Source organism: Crinia signifera, chromosome 9, assembly GCF_055691185.1.
Source record: "Crinia signifera chromosome 9, ASM5569118v1, whole genome shotgun sequence".
In the NCBI taxonomy this organism is placed as follows: domain Eukaryota; kingdom Metazoa; phylum Chordata; class Amphibia; order Anura; family Myobatrachidae; genus Crinia; species Crinia signifera.
Genome location: NC_139225.1, coordinates 42669794 through 42695578, shown reverse-complemented (window position 1 = coordinate 42695578; position 25785 = coordinate 42669794).

Genomic DNA, 25785 nt, shown 5'->3' with positions numbered 1-25785 from the left:
TAATTAATAATATTAATTACTGATAATATGTACCCGGTATACATTCACACTAAAAAACGTGTCTAGCCAATCCATAGGCCATAGGCCCTTGTTCAGGTTGACTTGCTCGGATGTGAATTTGAATCCTTGCCGGTCACCCTAACCCCGCCTTGCGAATGATTTGCCGGCACCAGCCATACAGTTTTTTATAGATAGATAAGATAGATAGATACGATATTCGCTCGGATGCGAATTTCAATCCTTGCCGGTCAATCTAACCCGCCTTGCGAATGGTTGGCCGGTACCAGGTATTCAGTTTTTTATAGATAGATAAGATAGATAGATAAGATATTCGTTCGGATGCGAATTTCAATCCTTGCCGGTCAATCTAACCCGCATTGCGAATGGTTGGCCGGTACCAGGCATTCAGTTTTTTATAGATAGATAAGATAGATAGATATGATATTCGCTCGGATGCGAATTTCAATCCTTGCCGGTCAATCTAACCCGCCTTGCGAATGGTTGGCCGGTACCAGGTATTCAGTTTTTTATAGATAAATAAGATAGATAGATAAGATAGATAGATAAGATATTCGCTCGAATGCGAATTTCAATCCTTGCCGGTCAATCTAACCCGCCTTGCGAATGGTTGGCCGGTACCAGGCATTCAGTTTTTTATAGATAGATAAGATAGATAGATATGATATTCGCTCGGATGCGAATTTCAATCCTTGCCGGTCAATCTAACCCGCCTTGCGAATGGTTGGCCGGTACCAGGCATTCAGTTTTTTATAGATAGATAAGATAGATAGATAAGATAGATAGATACGATATTCGCTCGAATGCGAATTTCAATCCTTGCTGGTCAATCTAACCCGCCTTGCGAATGGTTGGCCGGTACCAGGTATTCAGTTTTTTATAGATAGATAAGATAGATAAGATAGATAGATAAGATATTCGCTCGGATGCGAATTTCAATCCTTGCCGGTCAATCTAACCCGCCTTGCGAATGGTTGGCCAGCACAAGGTATTCAGTTTTTTATAGATAGATAAGATAGATAAGATAGATAGATAGATTGATTGATACAGTATAGTGCCTTTTTTTGTGTCAATGTGTATCGAGAACATATTATCACACCTCTTTTCTTATTTTTTTAGGTAACTGCAAACTTCGATTCAAGACAACGATCAATGACGAAGTACCGACACAGGAGACACAAGACAGGTAATTAATAATATTAATTACTGATAATATGTACCCGGTATACATTCACACTAAAAAACGTGTCTAGCCAATCCATAGGCCATAGGCCCTTGTTCAGGTTGACTTGCTCGGATGTGAATTTGAATCCTTGCCGGTCACCCTAACCCCGCCTTGCGAATGATTTGCCGGCACCAGCCATACAGTTTTTTATAGATAGATAAGATAGATAAGATAGATAGATACGATATTCGCTCGGATGCGAATTTCAATCCTTGCCGGTCAATCTAACCCGCCTTGCGAATGGTTGGCCGGTACCAGGTATTCAGTTTTTTATAGATAGATAAGATAGATAGATAAGATAGATAGATAAGATATTCGCTCGGATGCGAATTTCAATCCTTGCCGGTCAATCTAACCCGCCTTGCGAATGGTTGGCCGGTACCAGGCATTCAGTTTTTTATAGATAGATAAGATAGATAGATATGATATTCGCTCGGATGCGAATTTCAATCCTTGCCGGTCAATCTAACCCGCCTTGCGAATGGTTGGCCGGTACCAGGCATTCAGTTTTTTATAGACAGATAAGATAGATAAGATAGATAGATACGATATTCGCTCGAATGCGAATTTCAATCCTTGCTGGTCAATCTAACCCGCCTTGCGAATGGTTGGCCGGTACCAGGTATTCAGTTTTTTATAGATAGATAAGATAGATAGATAAGATAGATAGATACGATATTCGCTCGAATGCGAATTTCAATCCTTGCTGGTCAATCTAACCCGCCTTGCGAATGGTTGGCCGGTACCAGGTATTCAGTTTCTTATAGATAGATAAGATAGATAAGATAGATAGATAAGATATTCGCTCGGATGCGAATTTCAATCCTTGCCGGTCAATCTAACCCGCCTTGCGAATGGTTGGCCGGTACCAGGCATTCAGTTTTTTATAGACAGATAAGATAGATAAGATAGATAGATAAGATATTCGCTCGGATGCGAATTTCAATCCTTGCCGGTCAATCTAACCCGCCTTGCGAATGGTTGGCCAGCACAAGGTATTCAGTTTTTTATAGATAGATAAGATAGATAGATAGATTGATTGATACAGTATAGTGCCTTTTTTGTATCAATGTGTATCGAGAACATATTATCACACCTCTTTTCTTATTTTTTTAGGTAACTGCAAACTTCGATTCAAGACAACGATCAATGACGAAGTACCGACACAGGAGACACAAGACAGGTAATTAATAATATTAATTACTGATAATATGTACCCGGTATACATTCACACTAAAAAACGTGTCTAGCCAATCCATAGGCCATAGGCCCTTGTTCAGGTTGACTTGCTCGGATGTGAATTTGAATCCTTGCCGGTCACCCTAACCCCGCCTTGCGAATAATTTGCCGGCACCAGCCATACAGTTTTTTATAGATAGATAAGATAGATAAGATAGATAGATACGATATTCGCTCGGATGCGAATTTCAATCCTTGCCGGTCAATCTAACCCGCCTTGCGAATGGTTGGCCGGTACCAGGTATTCAGTTTTTTATAGATAGATAAGATAGATAGATAAGATATTCGCTCGGATGCGAATTTCAATCCTTGCCGGTCAATCTAACCCGCCTTGCGAATGGTTGGCCGGTACCAGGCATTCAGTTTTTTATAGATAGATAAGATAGATAGATATGATATTCGCTCGGATGCGAATTTCAATCCTTGCCGGTCAATCTAACCCGCCTTGCGAATGGTTGGCCGGTACCAGGCATTCAGTTTTTTATAGATAGATAAGATAGATAAGATAGATAGATACGATATTCGCTCGAATGCGAATTTCAATCCTTGCTGGTCAATCTAACCCGCCTTGCGAATGGTTGGCCGGTACCAGGTATTCAGTTTTTTATAGATAGATAAGATAGATAGATAAGATAGATAGATACGATATTCGCTCGAATGCGAATTTCAATCCTTGCTGGTCAATCTAACCCGCCTTGCGAATGGTTGGCCGGTACAAGGTATTCAGTTTTTTATAGATAGATAAGATAGATAGATAAGATATTCGCTCGGATGCGAATTTCAATCCTTGCCGGTCAATCTAACCCGCCTTGCGAATGGTTGGCCAGCACAAGGTATTCAGTTTTTTATAGATAGATAAGATAGATAAGATAGATAGATAGATTGATTGATACAGTATAGTGCCTTTTTTGTGTCAATGTGTATCGAGAACATATTATCACACCTCTTTTCTTATTTTTTTAGGTAACTGCAAACTTCGATTCAAGACAACGATCAATGACGAAGTACCGACACAGGAGACACAAGACAGGTAATTAATAATATTAATTACTGATAATATGTACCCGGTATACATTCACACTAAAAAACGTGTCTAGCCAATCCATAGGCCATAGGCCCTTGTTCAGGTTGACTTGCTCGGATGTGAATTTGAATCCTTGCCGGTCACCCTAACCCCGCCTTGCGAATGATTTGCCGGCACCAGCCATACAGTTTTTTATAGATAGATAAGATAGATAGATACGATATTCGCTCGGATGCGAATTTCAATCCTTGCCGGTCAATCTAACCCGCCTTGCGAATGGTTGGCCGGTACCAGGTATTCAGTTTTTTATAGATAGATAAGATAGATAGATAAGATATTCGTTCGGATGCGAATTTCAATCCTTGCCGGTCAATCTAACCCGCATTGCGAATGGTTGGCCGGTACCAGGCATTCAGTTTTTTATAGATAGATAAGATAGATAGATATGATATTCGCTCGGATGCGAATTTCAATCCTTGCCGGTCAATCTAACCCGCCTTGCGAATGGTTGGCCGGTACCAGGTATTCAGTTTTTTATAGATAAATAAGATAGATAGATAAGATAGATAGATAAGATATTCGCTCGAATGCGAATTTCAATCCTTGCCGGTCAATCTAACCCGCCTTGCGAATGGTTGGCCGGTACCAGGCATTCAGTTTTTTATAGATAGATAAGATAGATAGATATGATATTCGCTCGGATGCGAATTTCAATCCTTGCCGGTCAATCTAACCCGCCTTGCGAATGGTTGGCCGGTACCAGGCATTCAGTTTTTTATAGATAGATAAGATAGATAGATAAGATAGATAGATACGATATTCGCTCGAATGCGAATTTCAATCCTTGCTGGTCAATCTAACCCGCCTTGCGAATGGTTGGCCGGTACCAGGTATTCAGTTTTTTATAGATAGATAAGATAGATAAGATAGATAGATAAGATATTCGCTCGGATGCGAATTTCAATCCTTGCCGGTCAATCTAACCCGCCTTGCGAATGGTTGGCCAGCACAAGGTATTCAGTTTTTTATAGATAGATAAGATAGATAAGATAGATAGATAGATTGATTGATACAGTATAGTGCCTTTTTTGTGTCAATGTGTATCGAGAACATATTATCACACCTCTTTTCTTATTTTTTTAGGTAACTGCAAACTTCGATTCAAGACAACGATCAATGACGAAGTACCGACACAGGAGACACAAGACAGGTAATTAATAATATTAATTACTGATAATATGTACCCGGTATACATTCACACTAAAAAACGTGTCTAGCCAATCCATAGGCCATAGGCCCTTGTTCAGGTTGACTTGCTCGGATGTGAATTTGAATCCTTGCCGGTCACCCTAACCCCGCCTTGCGAATGATTTGCCGGCACCAGCCATACAGTTTTTTATAGATAGATAAGATAGATAAGATAGATAGATACGATATTCGCTCGGATGCGAATTTCAATCCTTGCCGGTCAATCTAACCCGCCTTGCGAATGGTTGGCCGGTACCAGGTATTCAGTTTTTTATAGATAGATAAGATAGATAGATAAGATAGATAGATAAGATATTCGCTCGGATGCGAATTTCAATCCTTGCCGGTCAATCTAACCCGCCTTGCGAATGGTTGGCCGGTACCAGGCATTCAGTTTTTTATAGATAGATAAGATAGATAGATATGATATTCGCTCGGATGCGAATTTCAATCCTTGCCGGTCAATCTAACCCGCCTTGCGAATGGTTGGCCGGTACCAGGCATTCAGTTTTTTATAGATAGATAAGATAGATAGATAAGATAGATAGATACGATATTCGCTCGAATGCGAATTTCAATCCTTGCTGGTCAATCTAACCCGCCTTGCGAATGGTTGGCCGGTACCAGGTATTCAGTTTTTTATAGATAGATAAGATAGATAGATAAGATAGATAGATACGATATTCGCTCGAATGCGAATTTCAATCCTTGCTGGTCAATCTAACCCGCCTTGCGAATGGTTGGCCGGTACCAGGTATTCAGTTTTTTATAGATAGATAAGATAGATAAGATAGATAGATAAGATATTCGCTCGGATGCGAATTTCAATCCTTGCCGGTCAATCTAACCCGCCTTGTGAATGGTTGGCCAGCACAAGGTATTCAGTTTTTTATAGATAGATAAGATAGATAAGATAGATAGATAGATTGATTGATACAGTATAGTGCCTTTTTTGTGTCAATGTGTATCGAGAACATATTATCACACCTCTTTTCTTATTTTTTTAGGTAACTGCAAACTTCGATTCAAGACAACGATCAATGACGAAGTACCGACACAGGAGACACAAGACAGGTAATTAATAATATTAATTACTGATAATATGTACCCGGTATACATTCACACTAAAAAACGTGTCTAGCCAATCCATAGGCCATAGGCCCTTGTTCAGGTTGACTTGCTCGGATGTGAATTTGAATCCTTGCCGGTCACCCTAACCCCGCCTTGCGAATGATTTGCCGGCACCAGCCATACAGTTTTTTATAGATAGATAAGATAGATAAGATAGATAGATACGATATTCGCTCGGATGCGAATTTCAATCCTTGCCGGTCAATCTAACCCGCCTTGCGAATGGTTGGCCGGTACCAGGTATTCAGTTTTTTATAGATAGATAAGATAGATAGATAAGATATTCGCTCGGATGCGAATTTCAATCCTTGCCGGTCAATCTAACCCGCCTTGCGAATGGTTGGCCGGTACCAGGCATTCAGTTTTTTATAGATAGATAAGATAGATAGATATGATATTCGCTCGGATGCGAATTTCAATCCTTGCCGGTCAATCTAACCCGCCTTGCGAATGGTTGGCCGGTACCAGGCATTCAGTTTTTTATAGATAGATAAGATAGATAAGATAGATAGACACGATATTCGCTCGAATGCGAATTTCAATCCTTGCTGGTCAATCTAACCCGCCTTGCGAATGGTTGGCCGGTACCAGGTATTCAGTTTTTTATAGATAGATAAGATAGATAGATAAGATAGATAGATACGATATTCGCTCGAATGCGAATTTCAATCCTTGCTGGTCAATCTAACCCGCCTTGCGAATGGTTGGCCGGTACCAGGTATTCAGTTTTTTATAGATAGATAAGATAGATAAGATAGATAGATAAGATATTCGCTCGGATGCGAATTTCAATCCTTGCCGGTCAATCTAACCCGCCTTGCGAATGGTTGGCCAGCACAAGGTATTCAGTTTTTTATAGATAGATAAGATAGATAAGATAGATAGATAGATTGATTGATACAGTATAGTGCCTTTTTTTGTGTCAATGTGTATCGAGAACATATTATCACACCTCTTTTCTTATTTTTTTAGGTAACTGCAAACTTCGATTCAAGACAACGATCAATGACGAAGTACCGACACAGGAGACACAAGACAGGTAATTAATAATATTAATTACTGATAATATGTACCCGGTATACATTCACACTAAAAAACGTGTCTAGCCAATCCATAGGCCATAGGCCCTTGTTCAGGTTGACTTGCTCGGATGTGAATTTGAATCCTTGCCGGTCACCCTAACCCCGCCTTGCGAATGATTTGCCGGCACCAGCCATACAGTTTTTTATAGATAGATAAGATAGATAAGATAGATAGATACGATATTCGCTCGGATGCGAATTTCAATCCTTGCCGGTCAATCTAACCCGCCTTGCGAATGGTTGGCCGGTACCAGGTATTCAGTTTTTTATAGATAGATAAGATAGATAGATAAGATAGATAGATAAGATATTCGCTCTGATGCGAATTTCAATCCTTGCCGGTCAATCTAACCCGCCTTGCGAATGGTTGGCCGGTACCAGGCATTCAGTTTTTTATAGATAGATAAGATAGATAGATATGATATTCGCTCGGATGCGAATTTCAATCCTTGCCGGTCAATCTAACCCGCCTTGCGAATGGTTGGCCGGTACCAGGCATTCAGTTTTTTATAGATAGATAAGATAGATAAGATAGATACGATATTCGCTCGAATGCGAATTTCAATCCTTGCTGGTCAATCTAACCCGCCTTGCGAATGGTTGGCCGGTACCAGGTATTCAGTTTTTATAGATAGATAAGATAGATAGATAAGATAGATAGATACGATATTCGCTCTGATGCGAATTTCAATCCTTGCCGGTCAATCTAACCCGCCTTGCGAATGGTTGGCCGGTACCAGGCATTCAGTTTTTTATAGATAGATAAGATAGATAGATATGATATTCGCTCGGATGCGAATTTCAATCCTTGCCGGTCAATCTAACCCGCCTTGCGAATGGTTGGCCGGTACCAGGCATTCAGTTTTTTATAGATAGATAAGATAGATAAGATAGATACGATATTCGCTCGAATGCGAATTTCAATCCTTGCTGGTCAATCTAACCCGCCTTGCGAATGGTTGGCCGGTACCAGGTATTCAGTTTTTTAGAGATAGATAAGATATTCGCTCGGATGCGAATTTCAATCCTTGCCGGTCAATCTAACCCGCCTTGCGAATGGTTGGCCAGCACAAGGTATTCAGTTTTTTATAGATAGATAAGATAGATAAGATAGATTGATTGATACAGTATAGTGCCTTTTTTTGTGTCAATGTGTATCGAGAACATATTATCACACCTCTTTTCTTATTTTTTTAGGTAACTGCAAACTTCGATTGAAGACAACGATCAATGACGAAGTACCGACACAGGAGACACAAGACAGGTAATTAATAATATTAATTACTGATAATATGTACCCGGTATACATTCACACTAAAAAACGTGTCTAGCCAATCCATAGGCCATAGGCCCTTGTTCAGGTTGACTTGCTCGGATGTGAATTTGAATCCTTGCCGGTCACCCTAACCCCGCCTTGCGAATGATTTGCCGGCACCAGCCATACAGTTTTTTATAGATAGATAAGATAGATAAGATAGATAGATACGATATTCGCTCGGATGCGAATTTCAATCCTTGCCGGTCAATCTAACCCGCCTTGCGAATGGTTGGCCGGTACCAGGTATTCAGTTTTTTATAGATAGATAAGATAGATAGATAAGATAGATAGATAAGATATTCGCTCGGATGCGAATTTCAATCCTTGCCGGTCAATCTAACCCGCCTTGCGAATGGTTGGCCGGTACCAGGCATTCAGTTTTTTATAGATAGATAAGATAGATAGATATGATATTCGCTCGGATGCGAATTTCAATCCTTGCCGGTCAATCTAACCCGCCTTGCGAATGGTTGGCCGGTACCAGGCATTCAGTTTTTTATAGACAGATAAGATAGATAAGATAGATAGATACGATATTCGCTCGAATGCGAATTTCAATCCTTGCTGGTCAATCTAACCCGCCTTGCGAATGGTTGGCCGGTACCAGGTATTCAGTTTTTTATAGATAGATAAGATAGATAGATAAGATAGATAGATACGATATTCGCTCGAATGCGAATTTCAATCCTTGCTGGTCAATCTAACCCGCCTTGCGAATGGTTGGCCGGTACCAGGTATTCAGTTTCTTATAGATAGATAAGATAGATAAGATAGATAGATAAGATATTCGCTCGGATGCGAATTTCAATCCTTGCCGGTCAATCTAACCCGCCTTGCGAATGGTTGGCCGGTACCAGGCATTCAGTTTTTTATAGACAGATAAGATAGATAAGATAGATAGATAAGATATTCGCTCGGATGCGAATTTCAATCCTTGCCGGTCAATCTAACCCGCCTTGCGAATGGTTGGCCAGCACAAGGTATTCAGTTTTTTATAGATAGATAAGATAGATAGATAGATTGATTGATACAGTATAGTGCCTTTTTTGTATCAATGTGTATCGAGAACATATTATCACACCTCTTTTCTTATTTTTTTAGGTAACTGCAAACTTCGATTCAAGACAACGATCAATGACGAAGTACCGACACAGGAGACACAAGACAGGTAATTAATAATATTAATTACTGATAATATGTACCCGGTATACATTCACACTAAAAAACGTGTCTAGCCAATCCATAGGCCATAGGCCCTTGTTCAGGTTGACTTGCTCGGATGTGAATTTGAATCCTTGCCGGTCACCCTAACCCCGCCTTGCGAATGATTTGCCGGCACCAGCCATACAGTTTTTTATAGATAGATAAGATAGATAAGATAGATAGATACGATATTCGCTCGGATGCGAATTTCAATCCTTGCCGGTCAATCTAACCCGCCTTGCGAATGGTTGGCCGGTACCAGGTATTCAGTTTTTTATAGATAGATAAGATAGATAGATAAGATAGATAGATAAGATATTCGCTCGGATGCGAATTTCAATCCTTGCCGGTCAATCTAACCCGCCTTGCGAATGGTTGGCCGGTACCAGGCATTCAGTTTTTTATAGATAGATAAGATAGATAGATATGATATTCGCTCGGATGCGAATTTCAATCCTTGCCGGTCAATCTAACCCGCCTTGCGAATGGTTGGCCGGTACCAGGCATTCAGTTTTTTATAGATAGATAAGATAGATAAGATAGATAGATACGATATTCGCTCGAATGCGAATTTCAATCCTTGCTGGTCAATCTAACCCGCCTTGCGAATGGTTGGCCGGTACCAGGTATTCAGTTTTTTATAGATAGATAAGATAGATAGATAAGATAGATAGATACGATATTCGCTCGAATGCGAATTTCAATCCTTGCTGGTCAATCTAACCCGCCTTGCGAATGGTTGGCCGGTACAAGGTATTCAGTTTTTTATAGATAGATAAGATAGATAGATAAGATATTCGCTCGGATGCGAATTTCAATCCTTGCCGGTCAATCTAACCCGCCTTGCGAATGGTTGGCCAGCACAAGGTATTCAGTTTTTTATAGATAGATAAGATAGATAAGATAGATAGATAGATTGATTGATACAGTATAGTGCCTTTTTTGTGTCAATGTGTATCGAGAACATATTATCACACCTCTTTTCTTATTTTTTTAGGTAACTGCAAACTTCGATTCAAGACAACGATCAATGACGAAGTACCGACACAGGAGACACAAGACAGGTAATTAATAATATTAATTACTGATAATATGTACCCGGTATACATTCACACTAAAAAACGTGTCTAGCCAATCCATAGGCCATAGGCCCTTGTTCAGGTTGACTTGCTCGGATGTGAATTTGAATCCTTGCCGGTCACCCTAACCCCGCCTTGCGAATGATTTGCCGGCACCAGCCATACAGTTTTTTATAGATAGATAAGATAGATAGATACGATATTCGCTCGGATGCGAATTTCAATCCTTGCCGGTCAATCTAACCCGCCTTGCGAATGGTTGGCCGGTACCAGGTATTCAGTTTTTTATAGATAGATAAGATAGATAGATAAGATATTCGTTCGGATGCGAATTTCAATCCTTGCCGGTCAATCTAACCCGCATTGCGAATGGTTGGCCGGTACCAGGCATTCAGTTTTTTATAGATAGATAAGATAGATAGATATGATATTCGCTCGGATGCGAATTTCAATCCTTGCCGGTCAATCTAACCCGCCTTGCGAATGGTTGGCCGGTACCAGGTATTCAGTTTTTTATAGATAAATAAGATAGATAGATAAGATAGATAGATAAGATATTCGCTCGAATGCGAATTTCAATCCTTGCCGGTCAATCTAACCCGCCTTGCGAATGGTTGGCCGGTACCAGGCATTCAGTTTTTTATAGATAGATAAGATAGATAGATATGATATTCGCTCGGATGCGAATTTCAATCCTTGCCGGTCAATCTAACCCGCCTTGCGAATGGTTGGCCGGTACCAGGCATTCAGTTTTTTATAGATAGATAAGATAGATAGATAAGATAGATAGATACGATATTCGCTCGAATGCGAATTTCAATCCTTGCTGGTCAATCTAACCCGCCTTGCGAATGGTTGGCCGGTACCAGGTATTCAGTTTTTTATAGATAGATAAGATAGATAAGATAGATAGATAAGATATTCGCTCGGATGCGAATTTCAATCCTTGCCGGTCAATCTAACCCGCCTTGCGAATGGTTGGCCAGCACAAGGTATTCAGTTTTTTATAGATAGATAAGATAGATAAGATAGATAGATAGATTGATTGATACAGTATAGTGCCTTTTTTGTGTCAATGTGTATCGAGAACATATTATCACACCTCTTTTCTTATTTTTTTAGGTAACTGCAAACTTCGATTCAAGACAACGATCAATGACGAAGTACCGACACAGGAGACACAAGACAGGTAATTAATAATATTAATTACTGATAATATGTACCCGGTATACATTCACACTAAAAAACGTGTCTAGCCAATCCATAGGCCATAGGCCCTTGTTCAGGTTGACTTGCTCGGATGTGAATTTGAATCCTTGCCGGTCACCCTAACCCCGCCTTGCGAATGATTTGCCGGCACCAGCCATACAGTTTTTTATAGATAGATAAGATAGATAAGATAGATAGATACGATATTCGCTCGGATGCGAATTTCAATCCTTGCCGGTCAATCTAACCCGCCTTGCGAATGGTTGGCCGGTACCAGGTATTCAGTTTTTTATAGATAGATAAGATAGATAGATAAGATAGATAGATAAGATATTCGCTCGGATGCGAATTTCAATCCTTGCCGGTCAATCTAACCCGCCTTGCGAATGGTTGGCCGGTACCAGGCATTCAGTTTTTTATAGATAGATAAGATAGATAGATATGATATTCGCTCGGATGCGAATTTCAATCCTTGCCGGTCAATCTAACCCGCCTTGCGAATGGTTGGCCGGTACCAGGCATTCAGTTTTTTATAGATAGATAAGATAGATAGATAAGATAGATAGATACGATATTCGCTCGAATGCGAATTTCAATCCTTGCTGGTCAATCTAACCCGCCTTGCGAATGGTTGGCCGGTACCAGGTATTCAGTTTTTTATAGATAGATAAGATAGATAGATAAGATAGATAGATACGATATTCGCTCGAATGCGAATTTCAATCCTTGCTGGTCAATCTAACCCGCCTTGCGAATGGTTGGCCGGTACCAGGTATTCAGTTTTTTATAGATAGATAAGATAGATAAGATAGATAGATAAGATATTCGCTCGGATGCGAATTTCAATCCTTGCCGGTCAATCTAACCCGCCTTGTGAATGGTTGGCCAGCACAAGGTATTCAGTTTTTTATAGATAGATAAGATAGATAAGATAGATAGATAGATTGATTGATACAGTATAGTGCCTTTTTTGTGTCAATGTGTATCGAGAACATATTATCACACCTCTTTTCTTATTTTTTTAGGTAACTGCAAACTTCGATTCAAGACAACGATCAATGACGAAGTACCGACACAGGAGACACAAGACAGGTAATTAATAATATTAATTACTGATAATATGTACCCGGTATACATTCACACTAAAAAACGTGTCTAGCCAATCCATAGGCCATAGGCCCTTGTTCAGGTTGACTTGCTCGGATGTGAATTTGAATCCTTGCCGGTCACCCTAACCCCGCCTTGCGAATGATTTGCCGGCACCAGCCATACAGTTTTTTATAGATAGATAAGATAGATAAGATAGATAGATACGATATTCGCTCGGATGCGAATTTCAATCCTTGCCGGTCAATCTAACCCGCCTTGCGAATGGTTGGCCGGTACCAGGTATTCAGTTTTTTATAGATAGATAAGATAGATAGATAAGATAGATAGATAAGATATTCGCTCGGATGCGAATTTCAATCCTTGCCGGTCAATCTAACCCGCCTTGCGAATGGTTGGCCGGTACCAGGCATTCAGTTTTTTATAGATAGATAAGATAGATAGATATGATATTCGCTCGGATGCGAATTTCAATCCTTGCCGGTCAATCTAACCCGCCTTGCGAATGGTTGGCCGGTACCAGGCATTCAGTTTTTTATAGATAGATAAGATAGATAAGATAGATAGACACGATATTCGCTCGAATGCGAATTTCAATCCTTGCTGGTCAATCTAACCCGCCTTGCGAATGGTTGGCCGGTACCAGGTATTCAGTTTTTTATAGATAGATAAGATAGATAGATAAGATAGATAGATACGATATTCGCTCGAATGCGAATTTCAATCCTTGCTGGTCAATCTAACCCGCCTTGCGAATGGTTGGCCGGTACCAGGTATTCAGTTTTTTATAGATAGATAAGATAGATAAGATAGATAGATAAGATATTCGCTCGGATGCGAATTTCAATCCTTGCCGGTCAATCTAACCCGCCTTGCGAATGGTTGGCCAGCACAAGGTATTCAGTTTTTTATAGATAGATAAGATAGATAAGATAGATAGATAGATTGATTGATACAGTATAGTGCCTTTTTTTGTGTCAATGTGTATCGAGAACATATTATCACACCTCTTTTCTTATTTTTTTAGGTAACTGCAAACTTCGATTCAAGACAACGATCAATGACGAAGTACCGACACAGGAGACACAAGACAGGTAATTAATAATATTAATTACTGATAATATGTACCCGGTATACATTCACACTAAAAAACGTGTCTAGCCAATCCATAGGCCATAGGCCCTTGTTCAGGTTGACTTGCTCGGATGTGAATTTGAATCCTTGCCGGTCACCCTAACCCCGCCTTGCGAATGATTTGCCGGCACCAGCCATACAGTTTTTTATAGATAGATAAGATAGATAAGATAGATAGATACGATATTCGCTCGGATGCGAATTTCAATCCTTGCCGGTCAATCTAACCCGCCTTGCGAATGGTTGGCCGGTACCAGGTATTCAGTTTTTTATAGATAGATAAGATAGATAGATAAGATAGATAGATAAGATATTCGCTCTGATGCGAATTTCAATCCTTGCCGGTCAATCTAACCCGCCTTGCGAATGGTTGGCCGGTACCAGGCATTCAGTTTTTTATAGATAGATAAGATAGATAGATATGATATTCGCTCGGATGCGAATTTCAATCCTTGCCGGTCAATCTAACCCGCCTTGCGAATGGTTGGCCGGTACCAGGCATTCAGTTTTTTATAGATAGATAAGATAGATAAGATAGATACGATATTCGCTCGAATGCGAATTTCAATCCTTGCTGGTCAATCTAACCCGCCTTGCGAATGGTTGGCCGGTACCAGGTATTCAGTTTTTATAGATAGATAAGATAGATAGATAAGATAGATAGATACGATATTCGCTCTGATGCGAATTTCAATCCTTGCCGGTCAATCTAACCCGCCTTGCGAATGGTTGGCCGGTACCAGGCATTCAGTTTTTTATAGATAGATAAGATAGATAGATATGATATTCGCTCGGATGCGAATTTCAATCCTTGCCGGTCAATCTAACCCGCCTTGCGAATGGTTGGCCGGTACCAGGCATTCAGTTTTTTATAGATAGATAAGATAGATAAGATAGATACGATATTCGCTCGAATGCGAATTTCAATCCTTGCTGGTCAATCTAACCCGCCTTGCGAATGGTTGGCCGGTACCAGGTATTCAGTTTTTTATAGATAGATAAGATATTCGCTCGGATGCGAATTTCAATCCTTGCCGGTCAATCTAACCCGCCTTGCGAATGGTTGGCCAGCACAAGGTATTCAGTTTTTTATAGATAGATAAGATAGATAAGATAGATAGATAGATTGATTGATACAGTATAGTGCCTTTTTTTGTGTCAATGTGTATCGAGAACATATTATCACACCTCTTTTCTTATTTTTTTAGGTAACTGCAAACTTCGATTCAAGACAACGATCAATGACGAAGTACCGACACAGGAGACACAAGACAGGTAATTAATAATATTAATTACTGATAATATGTACCCGGTATACATTCACACTAAAAAACGTGTCTAGCCAATCCATAGGCCATAGGCCCTTGTTCAGGTTGACTTGCTCGGATGTGAATTTGAATCCTTGCCGGTCACCCTAACCCCGCCTTGCGAATGATTTGCCGGCACCAGCCATACAGTTTTTTATAGATAGATAAGATAGATAGATACGATATTCGCTCGGATGCGAATTTCAATCCTTGCCGGTCAATCTAACCCGCCTTGCGAATGGTTGGCCGGTACCAGGTATTCAGTTTTTTATAGATAGATAAGATAGATAGATAAGATAGATAGATAAGATATTCGCTCGGATGCGAATTTCAATCCTTGCCGGTCAATCTAACCCGCCTTGCGAATGGTTGGCCGGTACCAGGCATTCAGTTTTTTATAGATAGATAAGATAGATAGATATGATATTCGCTCGGATGCGAATTTCAATCCTTGCCGGTCAATCTAACCCGCCTTGCGAATGGTTGGCCGGTACCAGGCATTCAGTTTTTTATAGATAGATAAGATAGATAGATAAGATAGATAGATACGATATTCGCTCGAATGCGAATTTCAATCCTTGCTGGTCAATCTAACCCGCCTTGCGAATGGTTGGCCGGTACCAGGTATTCAGTTTTTTATAGATAGATAAGATAGATAGATAGATACGATATTCGCTCGAATGCGAATTTCAATCCTTGCTGGTCAATCTAACCCGCCTTGCGAATGGTTGGCCGGTACCAGGTATTCAGTTTTTTATAGATAGATAAGATAGATAAGATAGATAGATAAGATATTCGCTCGGATGCGAATTTCAATCCTTGCCGGTCAATCTAACCCGCCTTGCGAATGGTTGGCCAGCACAAGGTATTCAGTTTTTTATAGATAGATAAGATAGATAAGATAGATAGATAGATTGATTGATACAGTATAGTGCCTTTTTTTGTGTCAATGTGTATCGAGAACATATTATCACACCTCTTTTCTTATTTTTTTAGGTAACTGCAAACTTCGATTCAAGACAACGATCAATGACGAAGTACCGACACAGGAGACACAAGACAGGTAATTAATAATATTAATTACTGATAATATGTACCCGGTATACATTCACACTAAAAAACGTGTCTAGCCAATCCATAGGCCATAGGCCCTTGTTCAGGTTGACTTGCTCGGATGCGAATTTCAATCCTTGCCGGTCAATCTAACCCGCCTTGCGAATGGTTGGCCGGTACCAGGTATTCAGTTTTTTATAGATAGATAAGATAGATAGAGAAGATAGATAGATAAGATATTCGCTCGGATGCGAATTTCAATCCTTGCCGGTCAATCTAACCCGCCTTGCGAATGGTTGGCCGGTACCAGGCATTCAGTTTTTTATAGATAGATAAGATAGATAGATATGATATTCGCTCGGATGCGAATTTCAATCCTTGCCGGTCAATCTAACCCGCCTTGCGAATGGTTGGCCGGTACCAGGTATTCAGTTTTTTATAGATAGATAAGATAGATAGATAAGATAGATAGATACGATATTCGCTCGAATGCGAATTTCAATCCTTGCTGGTCAATCTAACCCGCCTTGCGAATGGTTGGCCGGTACCAGGTATTCAGTTTTTTATAGATAGATAAGATAGATAGATAAGATATTCGCTCGGATGCGAATTTCAATCCTTGCCGGTCAATCTAACCCGCCTTGCGAATGGTTGGCCAGCACAAGGTATTCAGTTTTTTATAGATAGATAAGATAGATAAGATAGATAGATAGATTGATTGATACAGTATAGTGCCTTTTTTGTGTCAATGTGTATCGAGAACATATTATCACACCTCTTTTCTTATTTTTTTAGGTAACTGCAAACTTCGATTCAAGACAACGATCAATGACGAAGTACCGACACAGGAGACACAAGACAGGTAATTAATAATATTAATTACTGATAATATGTACCCGGTATACATTCACACTAAAAAACGTGTCTAGCCAATCCATAGGCCATAGGCCCTTGTTCAGGTTGACTTGCTCGGATGTGAATTTGAATCCTTGCCGGTCACCCTAACCCCGCCTTGCGAATGATTTGCCGGCACCAGCCATACAGTTTTTTATAGATAGATAAGATAGATAAGATAGATAGATACGATATTAGCTCGGATGCGAATTTCAATCCTTGCCGGTCAATCTAACCCGCCTTGCGAATGGTTGGCCGGTACCAGGCATTCAGTTTTTTATAGATAGATAAGATAGATAGATAAGATAGATACGATATTCGCTCGGATGCGAATTTCAATCCTTGCCGGTCAATCTAACCCGCCTTGCGAATGGTTGGCCGGTACCAGGCATTCAGTTTTTTATAGATAGATAAGATAGATAGATAAGATAGATAGATACGATATTCGCTCGAATGCGAATTTCAATCCTTGCTGGTCAATCTAACCCGCCTTGCGAATGGTTGGCCGGTAGCAGGCATTCAGTTTTTTATAGATAGATAAGATAGATAAGACAGATAAGATAGATAGATAAGATAGATAGATAACATAGGTAGATAAGATACGATAGATCAGATAGATAGATAGATTGATTGATACAGTATAGTGCCTTTTTTTGTGTCAATGTGTATCGAGAACATATTATCACACCTCTTTTCTTATTTTTTTAGGTAACTGCAAACTTCGCTTTAAGACAACGATCAATGACGAAGTACCGACACAGTAGACACAAGACAGGTAATTAATAATATTAATTACTGATAATATGTACCTGGTATACATTCACACTAAAAAACGTGTCTAGCCAATCCATAGGCCATAGGCCCTTGTTCAGGTTGACTTGCTCGGATGTGAATTTGAATCCTTGCCGGTCACCCTAACCCCGCCTTGCGAATGATTTGCCGGCACCAGCCATACAGTTTTTTATAGATAGATAAGATAGATAAGATAGATAGATACGATATTCGCTCGGATGCGAATTTCAATCCTTGCCGGTCAATCTAACCCGCCTTGCGAATGGTTGGCCGGTACCAGGTATTCAGTTTTTTATAGATAGAGAAGATAGATTGATAAGATAGATAGATAAGATATTCGCTCGGATGCGAATTTCAATCCTTGCCGGTCAATCTAACCCGCCTTGCGAATGGTTGGCCAGCACAAGGTATTCAGTTTTTTATAGATAGATAAGATAGATAGATAGATTGATTGATACAGTATAGTGCCTTTTTTGTATCAATGTGTATCGAGAACATATTATCACACCTCTTTTCTTATTTTTTTAGGTAACTGCAAACTTCGATTCAAGACAACGATCAATGACGAAGTACCGACACAGGAGACACAAGACAGGTAATTAATAATATTAATTACTGATAATATGTACCCGGTATACATTCACACTAAAAAACGTGTCTAGCCAATCCATAGGCCATAGGCCCTTGTTCAGGTTGACTTGCTCGGATGTGAATTTGAATCCTTGCCGGTCACCCTAACCCCGCCTTGCGAATGATTTGCCGGCACCAGCCATACAGTTTTTTATAGATAGATAAGATAGATAAGATAGATAGATACGATATTCGCTCGGATGCGAATTTCAATCCTTGCCGGTCAATCTAACCCGCCTTGCGAATGGTTGGCCGGTACCAGGTATTCAGTTTTTTATAGATAGATAAGATAGATAAGATAGATAGATAAGATATTCGCTCGGATGCGAATTTCAATCCTTGCCGGTCAATCTAACCCGCCTTGCGAATGGTTGGCCGGTACCAGGCATTCAGTTTTTTATAGATAGATAAGATAGATAGATATGATATTCGCTCGGATGCGAATTTCAATCCTTGCCGGTCAATCTAACCCGCCTTGCGAATGGTTGGCCGGTACCAGGCATTCAGTTTTTTATAGATAGATAAGATAGATAAGATAGATAGATACGATATTCGCTCGAATGCGAATTTCAATCCTTGCTGGTCAATCTAACCCGCCTTGCGAATGGTTGGCCGGTACCAGGTATTCAGTTTTTTATAGATAGATAAGATAGATAGATAAGATAGATAGATACGATATTCGCTCGAATGCGAATTTCAATCCTTGCTGGTCAATCTAACCCGCCTTGCGAATGGTTGGCCGGTACAAGGTATTCAGTTTTTTATAGATAGATAAGATAGATAGATAAGATATTCGCTCGGATGCGAATTTCAATCCTTGCCGGTCAATCTAACCCGCCTTGCGAATGGTTGGCCAGCACAAGGTATTCAGTTTTTTATAGATAGATAAGATAGATAAGATAGATAGATAGATTGATTGATACAGTATAGTGCCTTTTTTGTGTCAATGTGTATCGAGAACATATTATCACACCTCTTTTCTTATTTTTTTAGGTAACTGCAAACTTCGATTCAAGACAACGATCAATGACGAAGTACCGACACAGGAGACACAAGACAGGTAATTAATAATATTAATTACTGATAATATGTACCCGGTATACATTCACACTAAAAAACGTGTCTAGCCAATCCATAGGCCATAGGCCCTTGTTCAGGTTGACTTGCTCGGATGTGAATTTGAATCCTTGCCGGTCACCCTAACCCCGCCTTGCGAATGATTTGCCGGCACCAGCCATACAGTTTTTTATAGATAGATAAGATAGATAGATACGATATTCGCTCGGATGCGAATTTCAATCCTTGCCGGTCAATCTAACCCGCCTTGCGAATGGTTGGCCGGTACCAGGTATTCAGTTTTTTATAGATAGATAAGATAGATAGATAAGATAGATAGATAAGATATTCGCTCGGATGCGAATTTCAATCCTTGCCGGTCAATCTAACCCGCCTTGCGAATGGTTGGCCGGTACCAGGCATTCAGTTTTTTATAGATAGATAAGATAGATAGATATGATATTCGCTCGGATGCGAATTTCAATCCTTGCCGGTCAATCTAACCCGCCTTGCGAATGGTTGGCCGGTACCAGGCATTCAGTTTTTTATAGATAGATAAGATAGATAGATAAGATAGATAGATACGATATTCGCTCGAATGCGAATTTCAATCCTTGCTGGTCAATCTAACCCGCCTTGCGAATGGTTGGCCGGTACCAGGTATTCAGTTTTTTATAGATAGATAAGATAGATAGATAGATACGATATTCGCTCGAATGCGAATTTCAATCCTTGCTGGTCAATCTAACCCGCCTTGCGAATGGTTGGCCGGTACCAGGTATTCAGTTTTTTATAGATAGATAAGATAGATAGATAAGATATTCGCTCGGATGCGAATTTCAATCCTTGCCGGTCAATCTAACCCGCCTTGCGAATGGTTGGCCAGCACAAGGTATTCAGTTTTTTATAGATAGATAAGATAGATAAGATAGATAGATAGATTGATTGATACAGTATAGTGCCTTTTTTTGTGTCAATGTGTATCGAGAACATATTATCACACCTCTTTTCTTATTTTTTTAGGTAACTGCAAACTTCGATTCAAGACAACGATCAATGACGAAGTACCGACACAGGAGACACAAGACAGGTAATTAATAATATTAATTACTGATAATATGTACCCGGTATACATTCACACTAAAAAACGTGTCTAGCCAATCCATAGGCCATAGGCCCTTGTTCAGGTTGACTTGCTCGGATGTGAATTTGAATCCTTGCCGGTCACCCTAACCCCGCCTTGCGAATGATTTGCCGGCACCAGCCATACAGTTTTTTATAGATAGATAAGATAGATAAGATAGATAGATACGATATTCGCTCGGATGCGAATTTCAATCCTTGCCGGTCAATCTAACCCGCCTTGCGAATGGTTGGCCGGTACCAGGTATTCAGTTTTTTATAGATAGATAAGATAGATAGATAAGATAGATAGATAAGATATTCGCTCGGATGCGAATTTCATTCCTTGCCGGTCAATCTAACCCGCCTTGCGAATGGTTGGCCGGTACCAGGCATTCAGTTTTTTATAGATAGATAAGATAGATAGATATGATATTCGCTCGGATGCGAATTTCAATCCTTGCCGGTCAATCTAACCCGCCTTGCGAATGGTTGGCCGGTACCAGGCATTCAGTTTTTTATAGACAGATAAGATAGATAAGATAGATAGATACGATATTCGCTCGAATGCGAATTTCAATCCTTGCTGGTCAATCTAACCCGCCTTGCGAATGGTTGGCCGGTACCAGGTATTCAGTTTTTTATAGATAGATAAGATAGATAGATAAGATAGATAGATACGATATTCGCTCGAATGCGAATTTCAATCCTTGCTGGTCAATCTAACCCGCCTTGCGAATGGTTGGCCGGTACCAGGTATTCAGTTTTTTATAGATAGATAAGATAGATAAGATAGATAGATACGATATTCGCTCGGATGCGAATTTCAATCCTTGCCGGTCAATCTAACCCGCCTTGCGAATGGTTGGCCGGTACCAGGCATTCAGTTTTTTATAGACAGATAAGATAGATAAGATAGATAGATAAGATATTCGCTCGGATGCGAATTTCAATCCTTGCCGGTCAATCTAACCCGCCTTGCGAATGGTTGGCCAGCACAAGGTATTCAGTTTTTTATAGATAGATAAGATAGATAGATAGATTGATTGATACAGTATAGTGCCTTTTTTGTATCAATGTGTATCGAGAACATATTATCACACCTCTTTTCTTATTTTTTTAGGTAACTGCAAACTTCGATTCAAGACAACGATCAATGACGAAGTACCGACACAGGAGACACAAGACAGGTAATTAATAATATTAATTACTGATAATATGTACCCGGTATACATTCACACTAAAAAACGTGTCTAGCCAATCCATAGGCCATAGGCCCTTGTTCAGGTTGACTTGCTCGGATGTGAATTTGAATCCTTGCCGGTCACCCTAACCCCGCCTTGCGAATGATTTGCCGGCACCAGCCATACAGTTTTTTATAGATAGATAAGATAGATAAGATAGATAGATACGATATTCGCTCGGATGCGAATTTCAATCCTTGCCGGTCAATCTAACCCGCCTTGCGAATGGTTGGCCGGTACCAGGTATTCAGTTTTTTATAGATAGATAAGATAGATAGATAAGATAGATAGATAAGATATTCGCTCGGATGCGAATTTCAATCCTTGCCGGTCAATCTAACCCGCCTTGCGAATGGTTGGCCGGTACCAGGCATTCAGTTTTTTATAGATAGATAAGATAGATAGATATGATATTCGCTCGGATGCGAATTTCAATCCTTGCCGGTCAATCTAACCCGCCTTGCGAATGGTTGGCCGGTACCAGGCATTCAGTTTTTTATAGATAGATAAGATAGATAAGATAGATAGATACGATATTCGCTCGAATGCGAATTTCAATCCTTGCTGGTCAATCTAACCCGCCTTGCGAATGGTTGGCCGGTACCAGGTATTCAGTTTTTTATAGATAGATAAGATAGATAGATAAGATAGATAGATACGATATTCGCTCGAATGCGAATTTCAATCCTTGCTGGTCAATCTAACCCGCCTTGCGAATGGTTGGCCGGTACAAGGTATTCAGTTTTTTATAGATAGATAAGATAGATAGATAAGATATTCGCTCGGATGCGAATTTCAATCCTTGCCGGTCAATCTAACCCGCCTTGCGAATGGTTGGCCAGCACAAGGTATTCAGTTTTTTATAGATAGATAAGATAGATAAGATAGATAGATAGATTGATTGATACAGTATAGTGCCTTTTTTGTGTCAATGTGTATCGAGAACATATTATCACACCTCTTTTCTTATTTTTTTAGGTAACTGCAAACTTCGATTCAAGACAACGATCAATGACGAAGTACCGACACAGGAGACACAAGACAGGTAATTAATAATATTAATTACTGATAATATGTACCCGGTATACATTCACACTAAAAAACGTGTCTAGCCAATCCATAGGCCATAGGCCCTTGTTCAGGTTGACTTGCTCGGATGTGAATTTGAATCCTTGCCGGTCACCCTAACCCCGCCTTGCGAATGATTTGCCGGCACCAGCCATACAGTTTTTTATAGATAGATAAGATAGATAGATACGATATTCGCTCGGATGCGAATTTCAATCCTTGCCGGTCAATCTAACCCGCCTTGCGAATGGTTGGCCGGTACCAGGTATTCAGTTTTTTATAGATAGATAAGATAGATAGATAAGATAGATAGATAAGATATTCGTTCGGATGCGAATTTCAATCCTTGCCGGTCAATCTAACCCGCATTGCGAATGGTTGGCCGGTACCAGGCATTCAGTTTTTTATAGATAGATAAGATAGATAGATATGATATTCGCTCGGATGCGAATTTCAATCCTTGCCGGTCAATCTAACCCGCCTTGCGAATGGTTGGCCGGTACCAGGTATTCAGTTTTTTATAGATAAATAAGATAGATAGATAAGATAGATAGATAAGATATTCGCTCGAATGCGAATTTCAATCCTTGCCGGTCAATCTAACCCGCCTTGCGAATGGTTGGCCGGTACCAGGCATTCAGTTTTTTATAGATAGATAAGATAGATAGATATGATATTCGCTCGGATGCGAATTTCAATCCTTGCTGGTCAATCTAACCCGCCTTGCGAATGGTTGGCCGGTACCAGGTATTCAGTTTTTTATAGATAGATAAGATAGATAAGATAGATAGATAAGATATTCGCTCGGATGCGAATTTCAATCCTTGCCGGTCAATCTAACCCGCCTTGCGAATGGTTGGCCAGCACAAGGTATTCAGTTTTTTATAGATAGATAAGATAGATAAGATAGATAGATAGATTGATTGATACAGTATAGTGCCTTTTTTTGTGTCAATGTGTATCGAGAACATATTATCACACCTCTTTTCTTATTTTTTTAGGTAACTGCAAACTTCGATTCAAGACAACGATCAATGACGAAGTACCGACACAGGAGACACAAGACAGGTAATTAATAATATTAATTACTGATAATATGTACCCGGTATACATTCACACTAAAAAACGTGTCTAGCCAATCCATAGGCCATAGGCCCTTGTTCAGGTTGACTTGCTCGGATGTGAATTTGAATCCTTGCCGGTCACCCTAACCCCGCCTTGCGAATGATTTGCCGGCACCAGCCATACAGTTTTTTATAGATAGATAAGATAGATAAGATAGATAGATACGATATTCGCTCGGATGCGAATTTCAATCCTTGCCGGTCAATCTAACCCGCCTTGCGAATGGTTGGCCGGTACCAGGTATTCAGTTTTTTATAGATAGATAAGATAGATAGATAAGATAGATAGATAAGATATTCGCTCGGATGCGAATTTCAATCCTTGCCGGTCAATCTAACCCGCCTTGCGAATGGTTGGCCGGTACCAGGCATTCAGTTTTTTATAGATAGATAAGATAGATAGATATGATATTCGCTCGGATGCGAATTTCAATCCTTGCCGGTCAATCTAACCCGCCTTGCGAATGGTTGGCCGGTACCAGGCATTCAGTTTTTTATAGATAGATAAGATAGATAGATAAGATAGATAGATACGATATTCGCTCGAATGCGAATTTCAATCCTTGCTGGTCAATCTAACCCGCCTTGCGAATGGTTGGCCGGTACCAGGTATTCAGTTTTTTATAGATAGATAAGATAGATAGATAAGATAGATAGATACGATATTCGCTCGAATGCGAATTTCAATCCTTGCTGGTCAATCTAACCCGCCTTGCGAATGGTTGGCCGGTACCAGGTATTCAGTTTTTTATAGATAGATAAGATAGATAAGATAGATAGATAAGATATTCGCTCGGATGCGAATTTCAATCCTTGCCGGTCAATCTAACCCGCCTTGCGAATGGTTGGCCAGCACAAGGTATTCAGTTTTTTATAGATAGATAAGATAGATAGATTGATTGATACAGTATAGTGCCTTTTTTGTGTCAATGTGTATCGAGAACATATTATCACACCTCTTTTCTTATTTTTTTAGGTAACTGCAAACTTCGATTCAAGACAACGATCAATGACGAAGTACCGACACAGGAGACACAAGACAGGTAATTAATAATATTAATTACTGATAATATGTACCCGGTATACATTCACACTAAAAAACGTGTCTAGCCAATCCATAGGCCATAGGCCCTTGTTCAGGTTGACTTGCTCGGATGTGAATTTGAATCCTTGCCGGTCACCCTAACCCCGCCTTGCGAATGATTTGCCGGCACCAGCCATACAGTTTTTTATAGATAGATAAGATAGATAAGATAGATAGATACGATATTCGCTCGGATGCGAATTTCAATCCTTGCCGGTCAATCTAACCCGCCTTGCGAATGGTTGGCCGGTACCAGGTATTCAGTTTTTTATAGATAGATAAGATAGATAGATAAGATAGATAGATAAGATATTCGCTCGGATGCGAATTTCAATCCTTGCCGGTCAATCTAACCCGCCTTGCGAATGGTTGGCCGGTACCAGGCATTCAGTTT